General features: G+C 46.7%; 2 protein-coding genes across 5 annotated transcripts in view; one reads left to right on the top strand and one right to left on the bottom strand.

The window, feature by feature from the left end:
• LOC139763286 (uncharacterized) overlaps positions 1-20,610 on the bottom strand; it is a 407,190-nt gene that overhangs the window by 227,893 nt on the left and 158,687 nt on the right. The gene's annotated exons all lie outside the window — the stretch shown is intronic.
• The window catches only part of Pde6 (phosphodiesterase 6), a 160,033-nt gene that overhangs the window by 67,853 nt on the left and 71,570 nt on the right, over positions 1-20,610 (top strand). For both annotated transcript variants that reach the window (XM_071689239.1, XM_071689238.1), the window contains exon 2: positions 17,519-17,566. The gene's annotated coding sequence lies outside the window, so the exon portion shown is untranslated. The remainder of the gene's footprint in view (positions 1-17,518; positions 17,567-20,610) is intronic.

Raw genomic sequence — 20,610 nt, forward strand, 5'->3', positions numbered from 1 at the left:
GAAATAACTGCCATGGAAACATCACTTCTTGAATAAACAGTTTAAAATAACGACAAAAAAAAAAAAAATCAAGGAATATTTCATCTTATTCAAGCGTAGTTTTGCTGTGTGTGCCAGGCAACTGTTTCTGTTGTCCACCGACCAAAGTTTATCATAATACAACCCCCAGGTAACGCACTGTGCCCTTATACCTTCTCCTCATCACAACTTCAGCCAAGTTTTCAAATCATACAAACACAAGTCGTATGATGTAATACTGGAAGGAAACTTGTGTCCCTATAGAAATTGGTATTTCTGATCCTCCAAAAGAAAAAAAAAAATCTTCACTACCTAATGTCCAAAATCCTTCTGTACAGGACACAAGGCCTTAAAGATAATCACAAAAATCCTGTATGATTAATGTAATTTGGCAATGAAAGTCTTTGAGGCGAGTGGACTCGATACATGATCACATTAATGGAATCCCATACACTGTAGCATGTACCACACAGACGCTCCTTCTGAGAAAGTGAAATACAACATAAATGTATTGCTGTAAAATACAGGACCATTTCCTCCTAAAAAAGGACAGAATAACAAGAAAAATAGACATCTTTAACACTCTAACAAGAAACCACCAAGTTAAAATGGTCAACCTGACCGAGAGAAAATGTTAAAAGAAAATACTTTTAAGAAAGGGTTAAAAAAAAAATAAATCCCACGACACGAAGCAATATGACTAGCGATGAAAAGAGGAGAAAGAAGAAGAAAAAAGAAATACTCGACCATCTCAAGTTAGCGGGATTACGAAATATTTCCGGAAAGTTTTGTTCGCGAACGATTCCCTTGTTCAGGTCGGCTCTGAGCCCCGCACAGATACCACCGTTTAACATCACAGGCGCGAACCCAAACGACGCGCCTTTCATGGTAAACTTTACGGCGGTAAACTCTGGAAAGGTAAACTTAAGGGGTATACGTTCAAGGAGTAAGTGGTGGGAAGTAAACTATTAAGGGAAAACTACGAGGTAGATTACAGAGGTAAACTTTCTTGAGGTAAACATTTGAGAGGGGAATTTCCTAGGAATTTCTGTGTTAAAACTCCCGAGGCAGACCTTTACAGGTAAACCTTCCTCCAGGTAAACTCTCGATAGATAACTACGACATACAAGTTCTCATGAGAGTATATCTTCCGTGAGATATATTTCAGGAGGAAAGTTTCGGGATATAATAACTTAGGGAGGTAAAGTTTTACAATACTATGTCTTGAAAGGAAAACTAAGATGTAAACTTTTATTGGTAAACTATGTGAGATCAAACGTGAGAAAGAAACTTTAAGAAACAAACTTTGGCTGGGAAACTTTTATGTCCTGAAATTTTTCTAAAGATAAAGTCGTGAGAGATATCTTAGGTTAGGATGTAAACTACGTGGCAGTGTTAAAGGAGAGAACTTTTAATGTTCAAGACAGAACTTTACATGACACAAAGCTGGACCAAAAAATAACTTCAGTAACACAAGTTATTCTGATGTCAAATAATTTGAGAAGAATAACTTGGGAGGCCAAACCTGGGGACGCTGAAGGGAAGGAAACTCCCGTGGGTAAAATCTAAGGAGGTAAGGCCTGTCGGCTGAACTTTGTGGGTAAACCTGAAATATAATTTCTGGAGGTAGCTGAGAAGGTAAACTGGGCCACGAAACTTTCCTAAGGAAAGTAAACTTTGTGAAGCATTTCTGTGACCTAACACCACAGGATGATATATATATATATATATATATATATATATATATATATATATATATATATATATATATATATATATATATATATACTTCAGTAACAGCTGCTGCTTGCTGCTGCACATAACGTCCCTCCTGCAGTTGCTGCAGATTAGACCTACACATACCTAAAAGCTGGGCGATCATTTGTTTATCTTTGATGATGATAATGATCATGATGATGATGATGATCATGATGATGATGATGATGATGATGAAGATGAACCAGGGGCACCTCCGCTACCATCACTACGTACATACCATACCATCATTATCTTCACTCGTAATCAAAATCAGTTGGTAAATGTCTCGTCGGGTTTAACCATTTTTTTAATTTTGAATACACTAATAATTGTTGCGAAAAAAAGGAGTGGCAGTTCATTCCAATGCTCTTTACAGCTTAACAGAAAAAAATCTGCCCCTCTTTGTAGAACATCCTTTTATCTTCATACCACATTTTCTAGTCACTGTGTTTATCCAACATGAAAAAAAATTGTGGTGAGTTGAGCTGTCGAAATTATTTGTTATTTCGAAAACTTCTATTATGTATTCTGGGACTCTGCACTTTGTGAAAGTAAATACATTTATCTCTGAGTCTTTCTTCATCATGTTTGTGATTTTTCACTGACGTAATTAACTTTGTTCCTCCAGTGTACACATTCTGTTCTTTCTTCGACTTTGATCAAATTTAGTGACCAAATCTGAACGAGGGATCGTAAATAAGGTCAATTCTGTGTCATCGACTCGACATTATACTGGTGAGTCTTCTTCTCTGTGGCACGATGATCAACAACATAAAACATGGGTCTTAAATGTGAACCTTGTGGTACCTCACTTGTCACAAGGATGCTTCCCCGTCTGACAATACTCGTTGATCAGCCAGTTACCAATTCACACGTCAAGTCGATTTCCTCTGCGTCTACTTTAAACTCTATCAAAACAGTCTTTACTGAGTTATTTCATATAAATTCTTTGAAATACCAAGTAAGTAAACTCTGAGGCTATTTTCTAATCCTGGATATCAAGTTTATGACAAGAGAATTCGTATCAGTTTCAATAAACATGATCTTTTATCATAAATTTTGTGAGCTTTTATTTACTGATTCGTGATCTAAAAATCTCCCTCCTTCTCATCCTCATCACACACCGTCCAAAGCTTCCCGCCTGGACAACAGCTAAGCCAGAGGTTGACACAACACAACTATGATTCTTCCTGAACTTACAGCAAAGCTTCAAAAAAAAAAAAAACTAACGTTTTAACAAGAGTTATGCAACAAACACAGTTGAATCCTGCATATAAACAGAACTACCATATACTTCCTGCTGATCCCATACACTTTCTTCTGATCCATTATACTTCCTTCTGATCCCATATACTTCCTGCTGATTCCTTGTACTTCCTACTGATCCCATATACTTCCTGCAGATTCCATATACTTCCTACTGATCCCATACACTCCCTACTGATACCACAGTCTTCCCACTGATACTCCAGATCCGGACATACAAAACATGAATCCTTTACGTGGGAGATAAACTTATACACAACAGAACTGAAAGTAAACATGGTACGATGCCTCACTGTATCAAGGTTAGCTAGCACAGAAGATCACCTACCTACTGTACGATGCCTCACTGTATCAAGGTTAGCTAGCAGAGATGATCACCTACCTACTGTACGATGCCTCACTGTATCAAGGTTAGCTAGCAGAGATGATCACCTACCTACTGTACGATGCCTCACTGTATCAAGGTTAGCTAGCAGAGATGATCACCTACCTACTGTACGATGCCTCACTGTATCAAGGTTAGCTAGCAGAGATGATCACCTACCTACTGTACGATGCCTCACTGTATCAAGGTTAGCTAGCAGAGATGATCACCTACCTACTGTACGATGCCTCACTGTATCAAGGTTAGCTAGCAGAGATGATCACCTACCTACTGTACGAGTACATACTACATGATAGCTTCCAAGCTTTGCTAATCCCTTGAAAAAAAATCCCAGCAATACTTATGCCATGAGATAAATTCCTACGTTCCTACTTGAGATAAATTTCCAGCTACATTGATCTTCGAGATAAATTCTAACCGACATTAATTCCCAGAGATAAATCCCAGCCTACATCGGTCGTTATAAATAAATTCCCTTATACATGAATCCCACGTTACGTCCATACCTATATATACTTCCCAGGTAGACCAATCTCCCGACGTATCCAATCCTATACTACAAAAAAAATAACGAGGGATTGGAGATGTGACCTTTGAGCCGGAGAACATTATACAACCAGTGTTGCCAGGGTGGTGGAGGCCCTCACTGCCTTAACGTTGATAAGGACGACTTACGCTACCTGACCCAGTCTGACCTCTACCTTCTGGACTTCATTGTCCTTTCCAACTCAGGTTTGGCCTGAAGCCCCTGTTTACCTTCATGACTGGAGTGTGACCTTCTTCCTGTGCGAGCGACCCTTCCTGACTCATTGGCTCTGCGTCTGATCTCCATTAACCTTGTTTTTCAGGTCTGACCTCTGCTCAATCCTTTACAGTGTCCGACCTGTTTCGAATTTCATTACCCGAAATGACCTCTGAACTCTGACCTCAAAACTCTCGGTCATATTCGTATTTAACCTGTACGGTGACTTGCCCTGATTCCCTCACCTTTAATGACCTCTCTCGTCCAACTGTCCCTGGCTGACCTCATATACATATGACGTCAGCAAGCGCTACTCTGGTCAACACTAGATGTCCCAGGCCCCCCTGCTCTACTCCTCTAGCCAACACTGGACAACGGGGGCTCTGCTCTAGCCCTCTAGCCAACACTAGACGCCAGGGGTCACTAAGCCCTCCTTAATCCTCTTTGGTTCATCTCTCCATCGGTCGGGCTCGTCTCTCCTATCGGCGCCACCACTTCCCCCCCCCCCCCCCCCCACACACACACACACACACACACAAGGGACCGAGAAACATCCGGGGAATCTTAAAGACTCCCAAACTTCCAAAGGAACAGGGGGGGAGGGGGAGACCATTCCGGATTCTCCCTCTCCCCAACCCTCAAAAAAAAAGGGGGGGAGGCAAACATATTGGCCCTCCAAGACGGAGGCGCAGACATTGGTGGTCCGAGCCAAAGAACCAATTTTCATTCGTCCGGGAGAGGTTGGAGTTGAGGATAACTCGCCAGGTAATCAAGAGCAGGTCTGGTCTCCTGTGGCAACGCTTGGATTGATGCTCCGGCCTGGGCAAGTGATGTTGCTTCACCCAGGGAAGTGGGGGAGGAGGAACGTGCTCGCCCACACGAATCTAAGAGGTCGGACGTCAAGCTCAGTCAAAACGGAGGGAACGGACGTCAAGCTCCTTCAGGAATGGAAGATCTACCGCCAGCTGCAGGAGGAGGGTACAGACTGAGGAGCTTGAAGCTCCTCACTCCCCCAGCTGGGCGGGGACATCTAGGAGGTCAGCTGATGGAGGGAAGGTGGTGTGGGCAGCCAGACCCAGATGAGAGATGTCAACAACAGACTCAGGAGGGAACTTTCTGAGGTCAATCATATGATCGTTCCCGTCCATTGCCAATGGTTACACTACTTCCTCCCCTCACAGTTAGGAAGGTGACAGTACACTCGACTGGGCCTCAATCATCTACAGATCTTCATCACTTCCCTCACCACCGATGCATCTTACATCCGCTTGAATCACACGAACCACTTGGTCGCATGCGTCAGCCTGTCTCGTGCCTGTACAACACCAGCCACTCCCTGGTACTCGTCCCTCCAACACGAGGTCAGACATAGACGTGTCTATGAAGTATAAATCATTTATTGACGCCAGTTGCAATAGTCATGATAGACGCCTCTGAGGTAAAGTTCTTCCTGAAAAATTGTACCGTCGTCACCAGACGATGGTCAGGTCTCGCCCAACGCGACTTTTTCATTCGCGGTGGAACCCCAGGCAGGAGGAGTCCGGTAACACCTGTAGTTACTACTGCTGTTGCTGCTACTGCGCTTACTACTGCTACTACCACTGAAGCTGCTCCTGTTACTGCTGGTGACTACTACTACTGCTACAGCTTCCACCGTTACTTCCAGCAGAGGCAGTAAACCCGCTAACCACAACTGCTGCTTCTGCTGGGGACGCTCCTGCTTACTGCTGCTGGGGACGGCTGCTGGGGACGCTGCTGGGGCCGCCAATGCCAACACTCACGCCGCACCACTTGTGATCAATAGCTACAGGAGCCAGGATTGTCAGGGGATAGCAGCAGTGGGATGGGCAAGTGTTTGTTATATTGTAGTGGATAGTGGGATGGTGAGGGGGCTCTGGGTGTGGGGTTCTACTGGGCTGGTGATGGGGGTGTGGGATCTCCTCCTGTATAGAGTGTACATGTCTGTGCTACACCACAGGCTGTACATGTCTGTGCTACACCACAGGGTGTACATGTCTGTGCTACACCACAGAATGTACATAGGTGAGCTCAACTTCACTCAGTGATGTAAGAAGCTTAGCTTATACTCTCAACAAGCGTGAGAACTAAGCTGACAAGATTCAATATTCTGTACAAAGTTATTCGTCCCAGCTTACGTCACTCTAATTCTCCCGGACAGGTTGTAATGACGTTACTCGTTTTTATAAAACTTACACAATGTTTCCTCCGTAAAACAGTTACAGCTGCCTGCGTGGTATACACTCGCGCCATGTTCTCAACACCTGATTAATTACTCAGAGGTAATTCATCACACACTTTTCATCAGTCTCCCTGGAAACATATAACTGACGGTCCAGCCCCGAGCTGCTGGATCCGAGGACCAGTTCAGTAAGCTGGGGGTGTTGTGTGGGTGACGTGAGGAACAATACACAGCACATTTACGGAGGGTTTGTTCTCCCCGGTGTGAAGCACTACTCGCACAACTTGAGGGGGCGGGCGGGGCGGCTCTTCCTCTTACCTCCCTCAGTCAAGGATGGAATCAAAAGCCTCGCTTCTTACCAGTTCTCCAGGTGCCACCTTCTCTCCACCCAGCTCTTCCCATCCGTCGTGTTGCTGCCGCCCTCCCTCTGTCCTACAGGTATCATCTCGCGTCTCTCCGTGCCACCATAGCCTGGACTAATATGCACCTGGCTGCTTGCTGCTTCCCATACGTTCTGTGTGGAAACAAGCCACATGAGGACTCACCGTTATGATAACTCAATCCTACCTCAAATATCCAAGCCGAGGAAATCTCTTTTTCTCTTCGTCTCTCCTTCTTCCCTCAACCTCTCTACCCTCAAAGTTCAGATGATCTTTGCTCTGTTCTTCTTGCGTCCGAAATGGCCAAGATCAGAACGCGCTTCTGCGTCACCTCTGGCGAGATCCTCAGGCTTACACATCCTGGCGAGTCCTGCCTCACTCCTGTGAGTGTAGGGTTGTGAGAGCGAGAGACTGGATGTGCCCCTGCCTCAGGGATATCTCCTACAGCAGGGAGGTTTGGGTGGGGGGGGGGGGGGGGGCGCATGGTTCCTCTTCCATGTCCTCGTGAAGGACTCCTGACGAGTCCCGTGAGCCATGCAGCCAGGAATGTGATGAAGGAGGGCGTCAGTCCTGTGACCCCCGGCACCAGCCTAGCTTCCTGCACCATGGCAGAGGAAGCCGTGACGAAACTCAAGGTTGTCCACGGGACCAGACGGATTCATGGGGAGGTTACTGCCATATTCTAAAAAGCCAGCCCCTGGTTGAGCTGACATACGTCCTTCGTCCACTTCCACTATGGTAATCCTCAGGCCATGGAGGGCGTCTCTCCCTTAATCCTGCCAGAAGATCCAGAATCGCCATGAGACGGCTACATGGCACAGTGTCACATGCTTTCCGGCAGTCGCGCACACAACTCCGCCAGCATCCCCCCCTCGTCAACATCGAACTCATTCGTTCACACAAATCTAAGCAGTTCGTCGCACGTGACCTCCCCTCCCAGGGGCCCCGTGTTGTCCCTCATTCACGTCGCCCCTCCTCTGCCATAAGTCACCCAGCTTGTTTTCTGGTTATGGTTACCTTCTCCAGTGGTTTACGGACCGTGTTCGGTGGCAGACCGGTCTGTATGCAGGTCAACGCTTCCTTTCGGCTTCCTTTCTTAAAGTATGACGTTTGCCCTTTACCAACCTCTTGACCTTTCACCTTTCTCCGGCAACATCCTGGACAACGCGTCGAGTGTACGTGGTGTGTGTGTGTGTGTGTGTGTGTGTGTGTGTGTGTGTGTGTGTGTGTGTGTGTGTGTGTGTCTAATCTTAATGAGGTAATATCGAACCCGTCACCTCTTAATCACTGACCAAACAACACTCCAGATCATGTGATTAGCGCACTTAACAGCTGCAGTAGTAAGCAACACACGACCTGTAATCACCTGTAATGACCAGTTACCGCAGCTATGACCCTGTAATGACCAGCCATTAGCGTTCACCTTAGATATGACCCTAGAATGACACAAAATTAGCGGGTCATATAGTTAGGCCCCTGTACCTGCAATTACCTTCTTCCAGGTAAATTTCTAAAGTTTTGGGAAATTTTAGAGAGAACCTGATGTTGGTGGTTCTTACATAGCCACAGTAATTGGACAGTGCCGGAGTACACTACAGAGGACAGTACCCGCAGACAGTGGCCATGGACATTATCACGGGTAAATAACAACAGACAGTAACTACGGAGAAAATCACTGGACAGTACCAGCGGACAATGACCGTGGACAGAATCACTGGCCAGGGTTGATGGTTGGGGCCAGTGCCTGTGAAAAGTGAACCGCGGACAGTGCCAGTGGAGACTACGCGTTATAACTGCCGGTGGAGTGTCAGTGAACAGCGCCAGTCACAATACCAGTTGGTTGTGACTCCAGTCACAGTCAAAGACAGTACAAAAACCTAAGGCAACCGACAGTGCCAACAACAATGACGAAACGCCAAGGAAGTCAATAATGCCAGTGACAGTGACCAAGGGTACTGGTACAAGTTAGGGAAACTACTTTTCAAATCATATGAAGTGGAATTAGAGATAATTACATTAAGACAATACAAGTTCCCCCTAATGCTGGAGAAGTTCTTGTAACTTGGGCTAATCTCTGTAAAGTTAGGCCTGCTCTACGTTAACCTAAGTCTCATTACCGTCCTACTGAACCAAACCTGACAAGCTCATCTTCAAGTAGGAAGTGAGAACCAATCTTTATCAAGATTGGTTCTCAAGGGCACAGTGGAACACCATCTTCACTTAGGCATTCTCACGCTAAATATAATAATAAAGAAATCGACATAAATAATGATGATGAAATGATGAAGCATTATTACAGCAACAGCAACTGCTACCACAAGTAGTAGTAGTAATAATAATGATAATAAAAAAAAATAATAATAATAATAATAATAATAATAATAATAATAATAATAATAACAATAATAATAATAATAATAATAATAATAATAATAATAATAATAATAATAATAATAATAAATAATAATAATAATAACGAATGAAACTAGGTATTATCAGAGTAAACAAATACATGATTACAGATATAAATGCTGGGTATTAATGCTGACTCGACTGGTACAACACAGAGATCAAGTTGTGATGGGCGAGGACGCCTTGGAGAGCTTTCAGTAAGGGCACAGTACGAGGACGTCTCGTTCCTTTAATGTTATAATCAATCCATGGTAAGACTGGGCATCACAACGGAAGCTGTGTTTCTACACCGATGGCAACACTGTCACTTGAGCACGACTCCACGACCCTTGAAAACGACGGAGCGGCCCCCTGGGCGCGATGGTTCTACCCTCGTACACTTCGTAGGGCGCGACGCTTGAGCACGACGGGGTCCCCAGATGAGCCGTGACACCTCCATAGACCACTGGTATATGTTGTGTAAATATTAAGTAATGACGGTGGCCACGTCCCTCCCCACCACTGGTGGATTCCAGGGCACACACACACACACACACACACACATGGCCTCATATTTCCGTGTCAAGCCTCAGAAGGCTGGCACCCAAGGTATGTACTCCGGAATTCCACTCAGTTAATTAACTGTGGAGTTCACTGCGGCTCCAGCGCCACGCCCGCCAGCACGTACACATGTTGTTGTTGTTGATGTTGTTGTTGTCGGGCTGAACTGCGTGAGGCTGTTGACCCGGGCGGACGGTGGGCCCCCAGGCTGAGGGTCAGAGGCTCTGAGCCAGACGAATTGTTATTGTCAAGACGACCAATGGGTCGAGTTATGCACGAGACCACGTGGCGACCGCTCCTCTCTCTCTCTCTCTCTCTCTCTCTCTCTCTCTCTCTCTCTCTCTCTCTCTCTAACCACTTCAGTACAACGGGGATGCCCTGCGACATGACGGTGCGACCCTTGACCAAGGAGCTTGACGCTCCGTGAACACTACTCCCAAGGTGTCAGGCAACAGTCAAAGAAACAAGAAGAAAAAACAAAAACAAATCCTCAGACAGAGTCGAAGGTGGAGGTTCCTCTTCCTCACACACACACACACACACACACACACACACACACACACACTCACCCACCACCGAGTTTTCACGAAGGGAAACTTTCTGGATAAAGTTAGGTCAAGAAGGAAGGTTGGAGTGTTGAGAGTTTTGCATTGCCCAGATTCTTAATAGTCTTGCAGATGTGTCCGTCAACGTTTAAGATAACACGCAGGAGTCTGCTACCTCCTCTCCTGATGACTCACCTCGTATGAAAATGAAACTCGAAACCTGGGATGAATTCACACCAAACCTGATCCAGGTCAGGCGGTACATGCCACTCCCCTGATCGTGTGCCGCAGGTACGATACATGAGCACAAGTAGGCTCTCGTCTGGGGCCACCCATCAGGTACAGGAGGCTGTAGTCAGTTACCCTCCTGGTACAGGACACTGTAGTCCGGGCTATACCATCTTGGTACAGGAGGCTGTAGTTCGGGCTATACCATCTTGGTACAGGAGGCTGTAGTCCGGGCTATACCATCTTGGTACAGGAGGCTGTAGTCCGGGCTATACCATCTTGGTACAGGAGGCTGTAGTCCGGGCTATACCATCTTGGTACAAGAGACTGTAGTCCACACTATTCTGGGTACATGAGGTTATCTTACTAGTTCTACGGTCGGATGTGTATATCTTTCGTCCTCAACATAAAGTGACACCACAGGTAACATTATCAATAAAGGTAAGTAAGGTAAAGATATTTCAAGACAGGAACAGCGAGGAAGCTGAACCTTACATTAAGCTGATTCTGTTTAAGTTTCTCTAACGGTCCGGGAAACTTGTCAGGATGAGAAGTGAAGCACGTGAAACATGCATCATGCGTGACCGGTCTTACGGGGGAAGTAAAGTATCTTCATATCCTACCATCGCCCCAGTCGTGGGTATCCTTCCTGTACAGTCCTGCCGTAGGATGAGGCCGACCACGGCCATCCCACGATACACTTCTGGCTCAAACCTGCATGAAACATGTATGACCCGCTAAAGAAAACTGATCAATCCCCTGACAACTTCAACACCGTCTTGGGTCATATTTCAGGCTCAGGGGATAAGCAAGTTTCGATAGAATTTTCGTCTCCTCCTCCTCCTCCTCCTCCTCCTCCTGCTGCTGGTGAAGGAATTGCTGCCAGCACACATCAGCAGCGCCCTCCCTCCCTCCATCCTCCACGCGTGAAACCCTTCCTTCGCTGACACCTCCGGGGGAAGGCGTCACTAAGGTGCAAGATGAAAGTCATGCACGTCTCACCTCAACAGCCTTTCCAAAATAAGAGAATATTTCATTAACATCTTCCACCCCGAGTTTACCTAAGTCTTCACCATACAATGATTTGTTTCAGTTATCTATTTCCCTCACGATAGATCTGTATCAAAGTCTTCATTCCAGCCCAAACTGTGTTATTGTTGTAGCAATATTTATTTTTTTCCTTCCCAAGATGAGTTTCTGTCTCAAAACTTCCTTATTTCTCCCAAGATTGATATGTGTTTTAGAACTGTCTTACCTCAAACACATTCCTGTTTTTGTCCAGGTTTATCCCAGGACATTTCCCTGCAGTATGTCTCCACAGATGGACTGGGCTGAGCTGGGATTTTACCCTAAATTGCATTTTGGTTGTGGGTGAGATTTGCAGAAGATGGACTTTTGAGAGATGCTTTATCTTCCAGACCTCCAGTTTGAAAACATTAATCTTTTTGGGGGTTTAATCCCCTTCAGTTTCCTCTCCAGTAAACTTCTTGAAGGTTTGTATTGTAATGTTTTCCCTCAGTAATAGTGGTGTATTCTCAGCTGGGGTTTGTGCCAGGATTTCTACATGGGTTCATCTGTTCTGTTGTTGGTGTGTTTGTGTCGTGGTCTGGTTCACTCCGAGCTGGTTGATCTTCATGGTGTTTGCGACAGGTCTGTTCTCTGCCTGACTTTATGTCTTTACATCTGTGGGACAAGGCTTTGTGGCAGCCATCTTGTGCCTCTGTAGGGTTCTTCCCTCTGTGACGTTTGGCTCGGGAGGAAGGCGAGCCGACCAGGTCATAGGATAAGTCATATATGATAAGTCTTATCCTGGAGAGGCTTCGCCTGCGACGGTTCTGTCTCGAGAGAGGTTTAGCTCCATCCTGGAGATCTTTCGACACACAGACGATAGGTGGATGAAGGAGGGATCAGTGGCAGCCAAGAGGCGCACAGACGACACATCATTATCAAAGGTATTATGTGGAGATACAAGAGGACAGCCGGAAGGCCATGTCCTCACAACATGCTCGGTCCAGTCCTAGAAGCAAGGCTCACAAGACCACCGTACGACAATTTCAAGCAGATGACTGGCAGGAGGGTCGACTGGCCCTCGACTGGCGTGAAATACTCTGCCAAACGTACGACGACAGTTCGCAAAATAAACTATAATTTCAGGAAATATTTTTCTCAGAAGTGGCCAACCCACGCAAGACACTCCCCCCTTGGGTCCCCGAGTGCGCTCGCCAGGTTTCGACAGAAATCAACAAAGAAAATGGAGAGAGAGAGAGAGAGAGAGAGAGAGAGAGAGAGAGAGAGAGAGAGAGAGAGAGAGAGAGAGAGGAACTTCAGCCCTTGCGTCAGCCAGGCCAGGTCGTCCCCTGGGTCAGCAGATCGCTTGCCCATCACCCCTCACTCCTGATGGGCTGACGCACGTACGTAAACACCGGCCTCAGGGTCCCGGGAGCCCCGACCTTCCCAGGCCATCACCCCCCCCAGGAGAACACACCCCCCACCCTGCCCCCCCCCCCCCCCGCCCTACCCCAGCACTACAGTCTTCCATCTTCATGACGTCACCGGGTCCTTGCTCCCCGCTGTATCTTTACCGACGCCGAAAAATGTATTTTTGGAGAACGTAGTATTTCCAGGGAACGTCCCCCCCGCAGAAGGTATTTTATAGGAATGTCCTCCATAAAATGTATTTCCCAGGAATGTATCCAGAAAAGTGCAATTCCAGGCGATGTATCCTGGAGAATTTATGTCAGGGGAATGTGTCGTGGTGAATGTAATTGCAGGAGTGTGTCATGATACATGTGTCTGTACGGCTGGCTGTAATATGTGAAGTAGTACAGTCAGCAGGCGTCACACCCAACACAGAGACGCTGTCTTATCCTCGTCGTTGATCATACGTTCCCTGATCAGCTGTTCCTGGTTCTTCTGAGTGTTATGAAGAACACAGGTCTCGAACATATGTTCTGATTACCAGCCCCGTCATGTCTCGCAGCTAGTTCTGCTTCGTAAACAAAGCTCGAGTGCAATACTTATTTTGTTCATGTTGAACATATGTTGGATGTTCTCCGTGATGTCCATATAGCCGGGCGACTCACGCAGCTGTAAGCCTGGATGTGCAGCCGACCAGCAGTACATACTCCGCTGCCTGAGGCAATTCATAGATCGAAAATCTAACGTTCAAAGTCACCTCAAGTCTCTCACCTCCACGTTGCCTTTGACGTTGTAAAACATACAGACATTTCCAGCCGTCAACGTTCGTTTCAAAACGTTGTTCAATCACAAGATTTTACGATACTGATCTCTTCTCTACTTCCCCTCACACACACACACACACACACACACACACACACACACACACACACACACACACACACACACACACACACACAACATTTGCAAGAAATTAGCCTGATATAAAACATATAGAGTATTGTATTTCCTTCGTTTGAGAGAAAAATCTTTTTATATTCTTTGTTTCTCTTTTCCTAGTCATTAAATGGAGGCTTATAAAAAATATAATCACCTCGACAGCTAATCAGATTTTCAATTAAACACGTCACCTGTTCAGAGATACATTATCAACAGTGCCAGATAAAAAAAGGAGAAATCAGTCGGTTTTAAATAAAGCTGGTCATGTTTTTGCCCCGAGTGTCTTAAAGTTGACTCTGCCATCCAGTGTTGAGTGTGTCAAGTGGAAATCAATGTTAAGTGCCATGGGACAAGACAGTGGTAAACGAGGCCACGTTCGGTAGTGTATCAAGGCTGCTCATGCGAAAAGAAATCTGGGGGTTATTCAGTGGCGATAGTGCCGATCTATTCTCGCTCTATCATAACAATACCCACGAACCCGCCTTGCATAATACAGGTAATTATGTCTCTACCTGAAACCCGAGATTAATTATGCAGGTGACGTTCACTGTGTCACTGCAGAATTATTTTAATAATTTCATTGTTGTTATTATATATGATCACATTTTGAACTTCTTAATGATAGAAAACACTTGACCAGATTTACTGTCAACAGCATTATGAAGAAGGTAAAATGCCGACCACGCACAACACTGTGACTCATGATGATGAGTTGTGACTGACTCACGATGAGTCAGAGTTTGGCTTAATATGTCTATCATGTGCAGCAGCAGCAGCAGCAGCAGGAAGCGTCCCTGGAGCGTACGTAACTACTGTAATCAAACTTTGTGATCCATTAAGCCCTTACATACTACTTCCTTCATCTACAACTTTTGAAAAATGCCTGCCTTGGGAGGACAGGAGGTGGGGGTGGGATACTCATTGGCGCTTCCATCCCCCACTCCCTCCCTCCCTCTCTCTCGCTTTTTTTTTCTGCGTTAATGTTTGATAGCGAGAGGATAGAAGAGCCGCCGGCCCTGTGATGGACCGTAACGTTATCTCATGGTGTAGCATGGGGGGCCAGGGGAGGGCACACACGGCCTGGGGAGGAGGAGAGGCAGCTGGGGGGGCACACACGGCCTGGGGAGGAGGAGAGGCAGCTGGGGAGGGCACACACGGCTCGGGAAGGAGGAGAGGCAGCTGGGGAGGGCACACACGGCCTGGGAAGGAGGAGAGGCAGCTGGGGAGAACACACACGGCCTGGGGAGGAGGAGAGGCAGCTGGGGAGGGCAGACACGGCTCGGGGAGGAGGAGAGGCAGCAGGGGAGGACACACACGGCCTGGGAAGGAGGAGAGGCAGCTGGGGAGGGCAGACACGGCTCGGGGAGGAGGAGAGGCAGCAGGGGAGGACACACACGGCCTGGGAAGGAGGAGAGGCAGCTGGGGAGGGCAGACACGGCCTGGGGAGGAGGAGAGGCAGCTGGGGAGGGCACACACGGCCTGGGAAGGAGGAGAGGCAGCTGGGGAGGACACACACGGCCTGGGAAGGAGGAGAGGCAGCTGGGGAGGGCAGACACGGCTCGGGGAGGAGGAGAGGCAGCAGGGGAGGGCACACACGGCCTGGGAAGGAGGAGAGGCAGCTGGGGAGGGCAGACACGGCTCGGGGAGGAGGAGAGGCAGCAGGGGAGGACACACACGGCACGGGGAGGAGGAGAGGCAGCTGGGGAGGGCACACACGGCTTGGGGAGGAGGAGACGCAGCAGGGGAGGACACACACGGCTCGGGGAGGAGGAGAGGCAGCTGGGGAGGACACACACGGCTTGGGGAGGAGGAGACGCAGCAGGGGAGGACACACACGGCTCGGGGAGGAGGAGAGGCAGCTGGGGAGAACACACACGGCCTGGGAAGGAGGAGAGGCAGCTGGGGAGAGCACACACGGCCTGGGAAGGAGGAGAGGCAGCTGGGGAGGGCACACACGGCTTGGGGAGGAGGAGAGGCAGTTGGGGAGGACACACACGGCGCGCGGAGTAGGAGAGGAAGACAACAAAGGGAGGAACACAAATACACAGACCAAACAGGGAAGAGCAATTAAAGACATAATGAAGGGAGAGAGAGAGAGAGAGAGAGAGAGAGAGAGAGAGAGAGAGAGAGAGAGAGAGAGAGAACATGATGATGGAAGGATAGACACACAGATGATAACGGAACGATAAGAAATACTGAATGGGAGAAGAAGATATTAAAAGAGTGGGGGTCGGGGGTCGGTGGGGGGAGAGGTAAAGACAGATACAAAAATGAGGGGTGAGAGATAAATGATAAAGGGGGGGGGTGGGGGAGGAATGGAGATAAACCTGATACATCAGGGAGGTAATGTTTGAGTACTGGGGGGTACAGGGAAGCCTGGGGTGTCCTAGAGATATAAGAAAAACGGTCGTGGGTCACGAGAGCGGGAGTGGTCATCCAGCAAAGATAATGTATTCCTCACTGTTCTTCCTTACTCTCACCATGTCCTCTCCTCTCCTCCTTTGTGTACACTTACTTTCTCCATTATCCCGTCTTTAGGATCATTTCTTCCTACATTCTTCACATCATATCCTATGTTAACTTCCTCTGTTCCGTACCCAACCCTTCTCTCTTCTTCTTTCATTCCGTTTTTCCTTCATTTCTTTCTCATTTTCTTCAGATCAATCTTCTCCGTCATCTTTCCTACATAATTTCAACCTTCCTTCGATTTCTTGTCTTCGTCTCCAACACTTCCATCTGATCTCTATTCTTTCATTCATTTCGTTCACCCTCTCCCCTATTCTTCCTTCATTCAGCCCACCATCCTAGAGTATCGCTCTACCATCACTCAGACATCGGCTTGCCAGACACGCCCCTCCCCCGAGGCTGATACATAAGCCCATCTCTCGTAATAAAGTCTCACGAACGACTCCCACGCAATATCATTTTAAAAGACCGCGTCCAAATAGCTGACCCACTTCCTCTTCCAGTACTGACACCTTCAGAAAAAAGAATATATATATATATATATATATATATATATATATATATATATATATATATATATATATATATATATATATCGTGTTGATTCTCATCCTCCACTTCGCTCACCACAATTCAGTCAGAAGTAGTTCGTCTTCCCAACCTCCCATTTTCAACCTCAACCTCTTTTTCTACTTAACGTTGCTCCTCTCTCTCTCTCTCTCTCTCTCTCTCTCTCTCTCTCTCTCTCTCTCTCTCTCTCTCTCTCTCTCTCACACACACACACACACACACTTAAGACACTGTTCCGGGGGAAGGAGGAGCAGTTTCCGTGCCGTGTTCCTTTGGTTCGCCTGGCAGTACCAGACCGGCGTCGCCAGGGCATTACGTCGGCCCGGCTATTGTGTGAACGCAGACAACGCCACCCCTGAGGAGTGCAACCTCTACTTCCATCCTTCCGCGGCTGAACTGTGCAGCTCTTCCTCCTCCGGCTCACCCACCTCCAGGAAATGCCTTCCTTCAGGAGGCAGGTCTATCATCAATGACATGAAAGTGACGATTCACAAAACCTGACACCTAATGTGGGCCACAGTGTCCGTGATCCGTCACACACACACAGACACACACACACACACACACACACACACACACACACACACACACACACACACACATTTCCAAGATTTAATAAAGTTAAGTAATCAATTTCTTTCCATTTTCCAGAAACGACGCACCAGACCAGACCCTGGAGCCATCGTCAGGTGACATCAGGTAAGATGTAATTCGAGTCGACTTCATTACAAGCTACGTCAGCAGGTTCCCAGATGAGGAGGTGTTTCCAGGTCATCCTGCCACACTGATTAAACCAGGACAAGTAACGTTCCAGTTCCCTGCTTCCATAATGACTGGACGTCCAGGACCCTCCAGTTTCCCGCGCAACGCACCAGCCTCAATTGGTGTCATTTCCAGTAACGTTTCGCTATACTGCACATCCCAGGTCACTCAACAACCGTAGAAAACGATCACTCAAACTCCCAGTCAGGAAGTACCAATAACCATGTAAAAGAAAACGGGGAAACCATTCCTCCCCCCCCCCCCCCCCCAGAGAAGCTTGAAGACGAAACCACTTGTTTAAATCGATGAGCTTTGTGACTTTGGCTTAATTACACTCCCCCCCCCCCCCCCCACACACACACACAGGTCCCCTCTCCCCGTCAGCTTCCCTCGCTGACTCGCACCACAGCCTCACGCTCACAGGGACGATGTTATCCCAGATAATCCCGTGTTAATGAGAGGTTCAGACGTTCCGCCTTCCGTAACCAAAACACCGTTGTGGGAAAACGGTAACTGACGAGGCCACGTGTACAGAACACCACGTGTTCCTTGAAAGGAAAACGGGACGTGTCGAGATTACATGCTCTTTGAATCTATCTGGTTGACTACATGTAGAGACAATCTGTCGTAAAATATAGCTTCCAAATGTCAATTACATTTGTAAATTATCATGTATAATCGTAAGTTACATCTTTAACATTTCACCCGTAAACGTAAACCACCTTTGTAAAATTCCTCCTCCAGAAGGTAAAGTTACCTACCCATCTTGGTTCACTTCGGTAGCGAGCTGCTTTAAGAAAAATTCTCTGGAGTCTTATTACACTTTCTTACAGTATGAGGAGCTAGTAACAACAACACGGAAATAAGCCTCAACTTACACACCAGAAGGAAATACTAACCATTTTCTCATTACCGGAGAGATAATTATGGTAATTGAGCTGCCGTTTATCAGACCGAAAATATTTAATTAGAAATTGGTGGGAAATCTACCGGGAGCGTGTTTACGGAGTGCGCGTGATTACCCTCTTAAATGGTTCGAGGGAGGCAGCCCTACACACGTGGGGCCACATTATCTCACGTTTTAAACTTGTGTCTTTGTGTCGGCATTCATGGCTTCATCACTCAGTTCATAGCGATCATGCGTCAACCGCACGTTCCGTGCATATCTTGTGCCATGTGCCCTGTTGTGGTCTCTGGCTGCTCAATACTCGTGCATTTTTTGAAGAACTGTACACTGTCGACATTATCCTAACAGTTCGCTATCATACCTGTCTGTTGACTTTGTTTCTTTCCACTCAAACACTGTATGTGGCACGATCGTACACTCGAAGTCACGCCTTGGTGTCCGTGACCGGCCTCCTTACCGGACCCTGTATCTTGCGTCCTTCCTCGGTCGTCAGTAAACGTTTGGTAACGTTCGTCCTCCTGTGTGTACGTTGGTCTCCTGCCACCGTGCCTCCGGCGCGTCCCATCTGTCCTCGCTATCATCCTACGAGTTTACCGTACGTGACTGACAGTGAGTGATGCCTTCTCACACGTCCCTTCTGTCATTTTCCAAGGTCTGTTTCCTCTGTGTTATGTCTCCTTACTGTCCACTCCGTCATCATGCACGTCTGTGTCCACAAATCTCACGCGTCCTTTCCATCATTTCCCTGTCTGTCCTCAGTCGATGACTCTCATACGTCCGTTCTGTCGTCTTGAGTGTCGCTACACCCGTGTCCCTGGCCTCTACCATGACACTGTGTGCTCCCTACATTCTCTCCTTCCCGCCAGTCACAACCCCACACGTAATTTTCCCTCGCTTCTTCCCAGACGTTTACCATCTTGTTCCTTCCGCTGCCTCCATGTGTGCAAGTCCGGCCCCTGTGTTGCATTTCTTCGACCTTCGTATATCTGCAGTCTCTTTCCCTTCCTTCTTTTATCATTGTTATCTGTGTTTATCTCCATCTCCAATTACCTTGGTTTTTGTTAACTGTTCCTTATCCTTATCTTCTACATCACCTCTTGACTAAACATTAACTATTTCTTCTCATTATTTTTTCTTTACCTTCGTGTTCTCATGTTTCCATTGTCCTTCCTCTTTTCCCGTTCTTTCATCCTCTTTCCTAATCCAACTTTATAATTTTCTACCTTCAATACTTCGCCGATCTTCCTTGTTCAATAACTGTTCTTTCTCATCTCTTATTTTGAGTCCTGTTAGTTTTTCTTTGATTATGCAATATTCATTTAATATTCAAAATTTACATATGATATTCACTAATATTCATTTAATATTCAAAATTTACATATGATATTCACTAATATTCATTTAATATTTAGCTTTTCAAAATGATTCAGTTATTCGGCTTTTTCTTTATGTTGTCTTTTATTCTACCTCCTTCTAAGGCAACAACGTCGTTCATTATTTCTGAACATTCTATACTCATACGTAGGTTCCTGCTACTGCCAAGCCATAACAATTCTCCAACTCCTGCCCACGAGCCACACACACACACACACACACACACACACACACACACACACACACACACACACACAGACACACACACACACACACACACACACACACACACACACACACACAACACACACACACAGAGTGGGAGGAGGGCTACAGTGGGTCTCAGAATTATCTTCAACGCCTGAAGGAGGTGTTAATATATTTTCCGGTTGGTGGTTATCCCCTGACGTCTTAATGATCCTGGGAAGTGATAGGATTAAAGCCTTAATAACCGACCAATCAGCTGACCGGTGAAGGCAAGAAGAGAGACAGGGATTGTACAGAGAAGAAGAACGTTGGTGAATATAAGAGCAGAGAGTGTGTAGACAAGAACTGGTGTAGAAAATGAAGAGTTAATGTTGTTAATATGAGAAACAAAGCTCATGTAGAGGAAAACAGCGACTTGGTGTACAAAGTAATTACTCAGTACCTCACTACATATATATATATATATATATATATATATATATTACAGATTACT

Source organism: Panulirus ornatus, chromosome 46 (genome assembly GCF_036320965.1).
Source record: "Panulirus ornatus isolate Po-2019 chromosome 46, ASM3632096v1, whole genome shotgun sequence".
Lineage (NCBI taxonomy): Eukaryota > Metazoa > Arthropoda > Malacostraca > Decapoda > Palinuridae > Panulirus > Panulirus ornatus.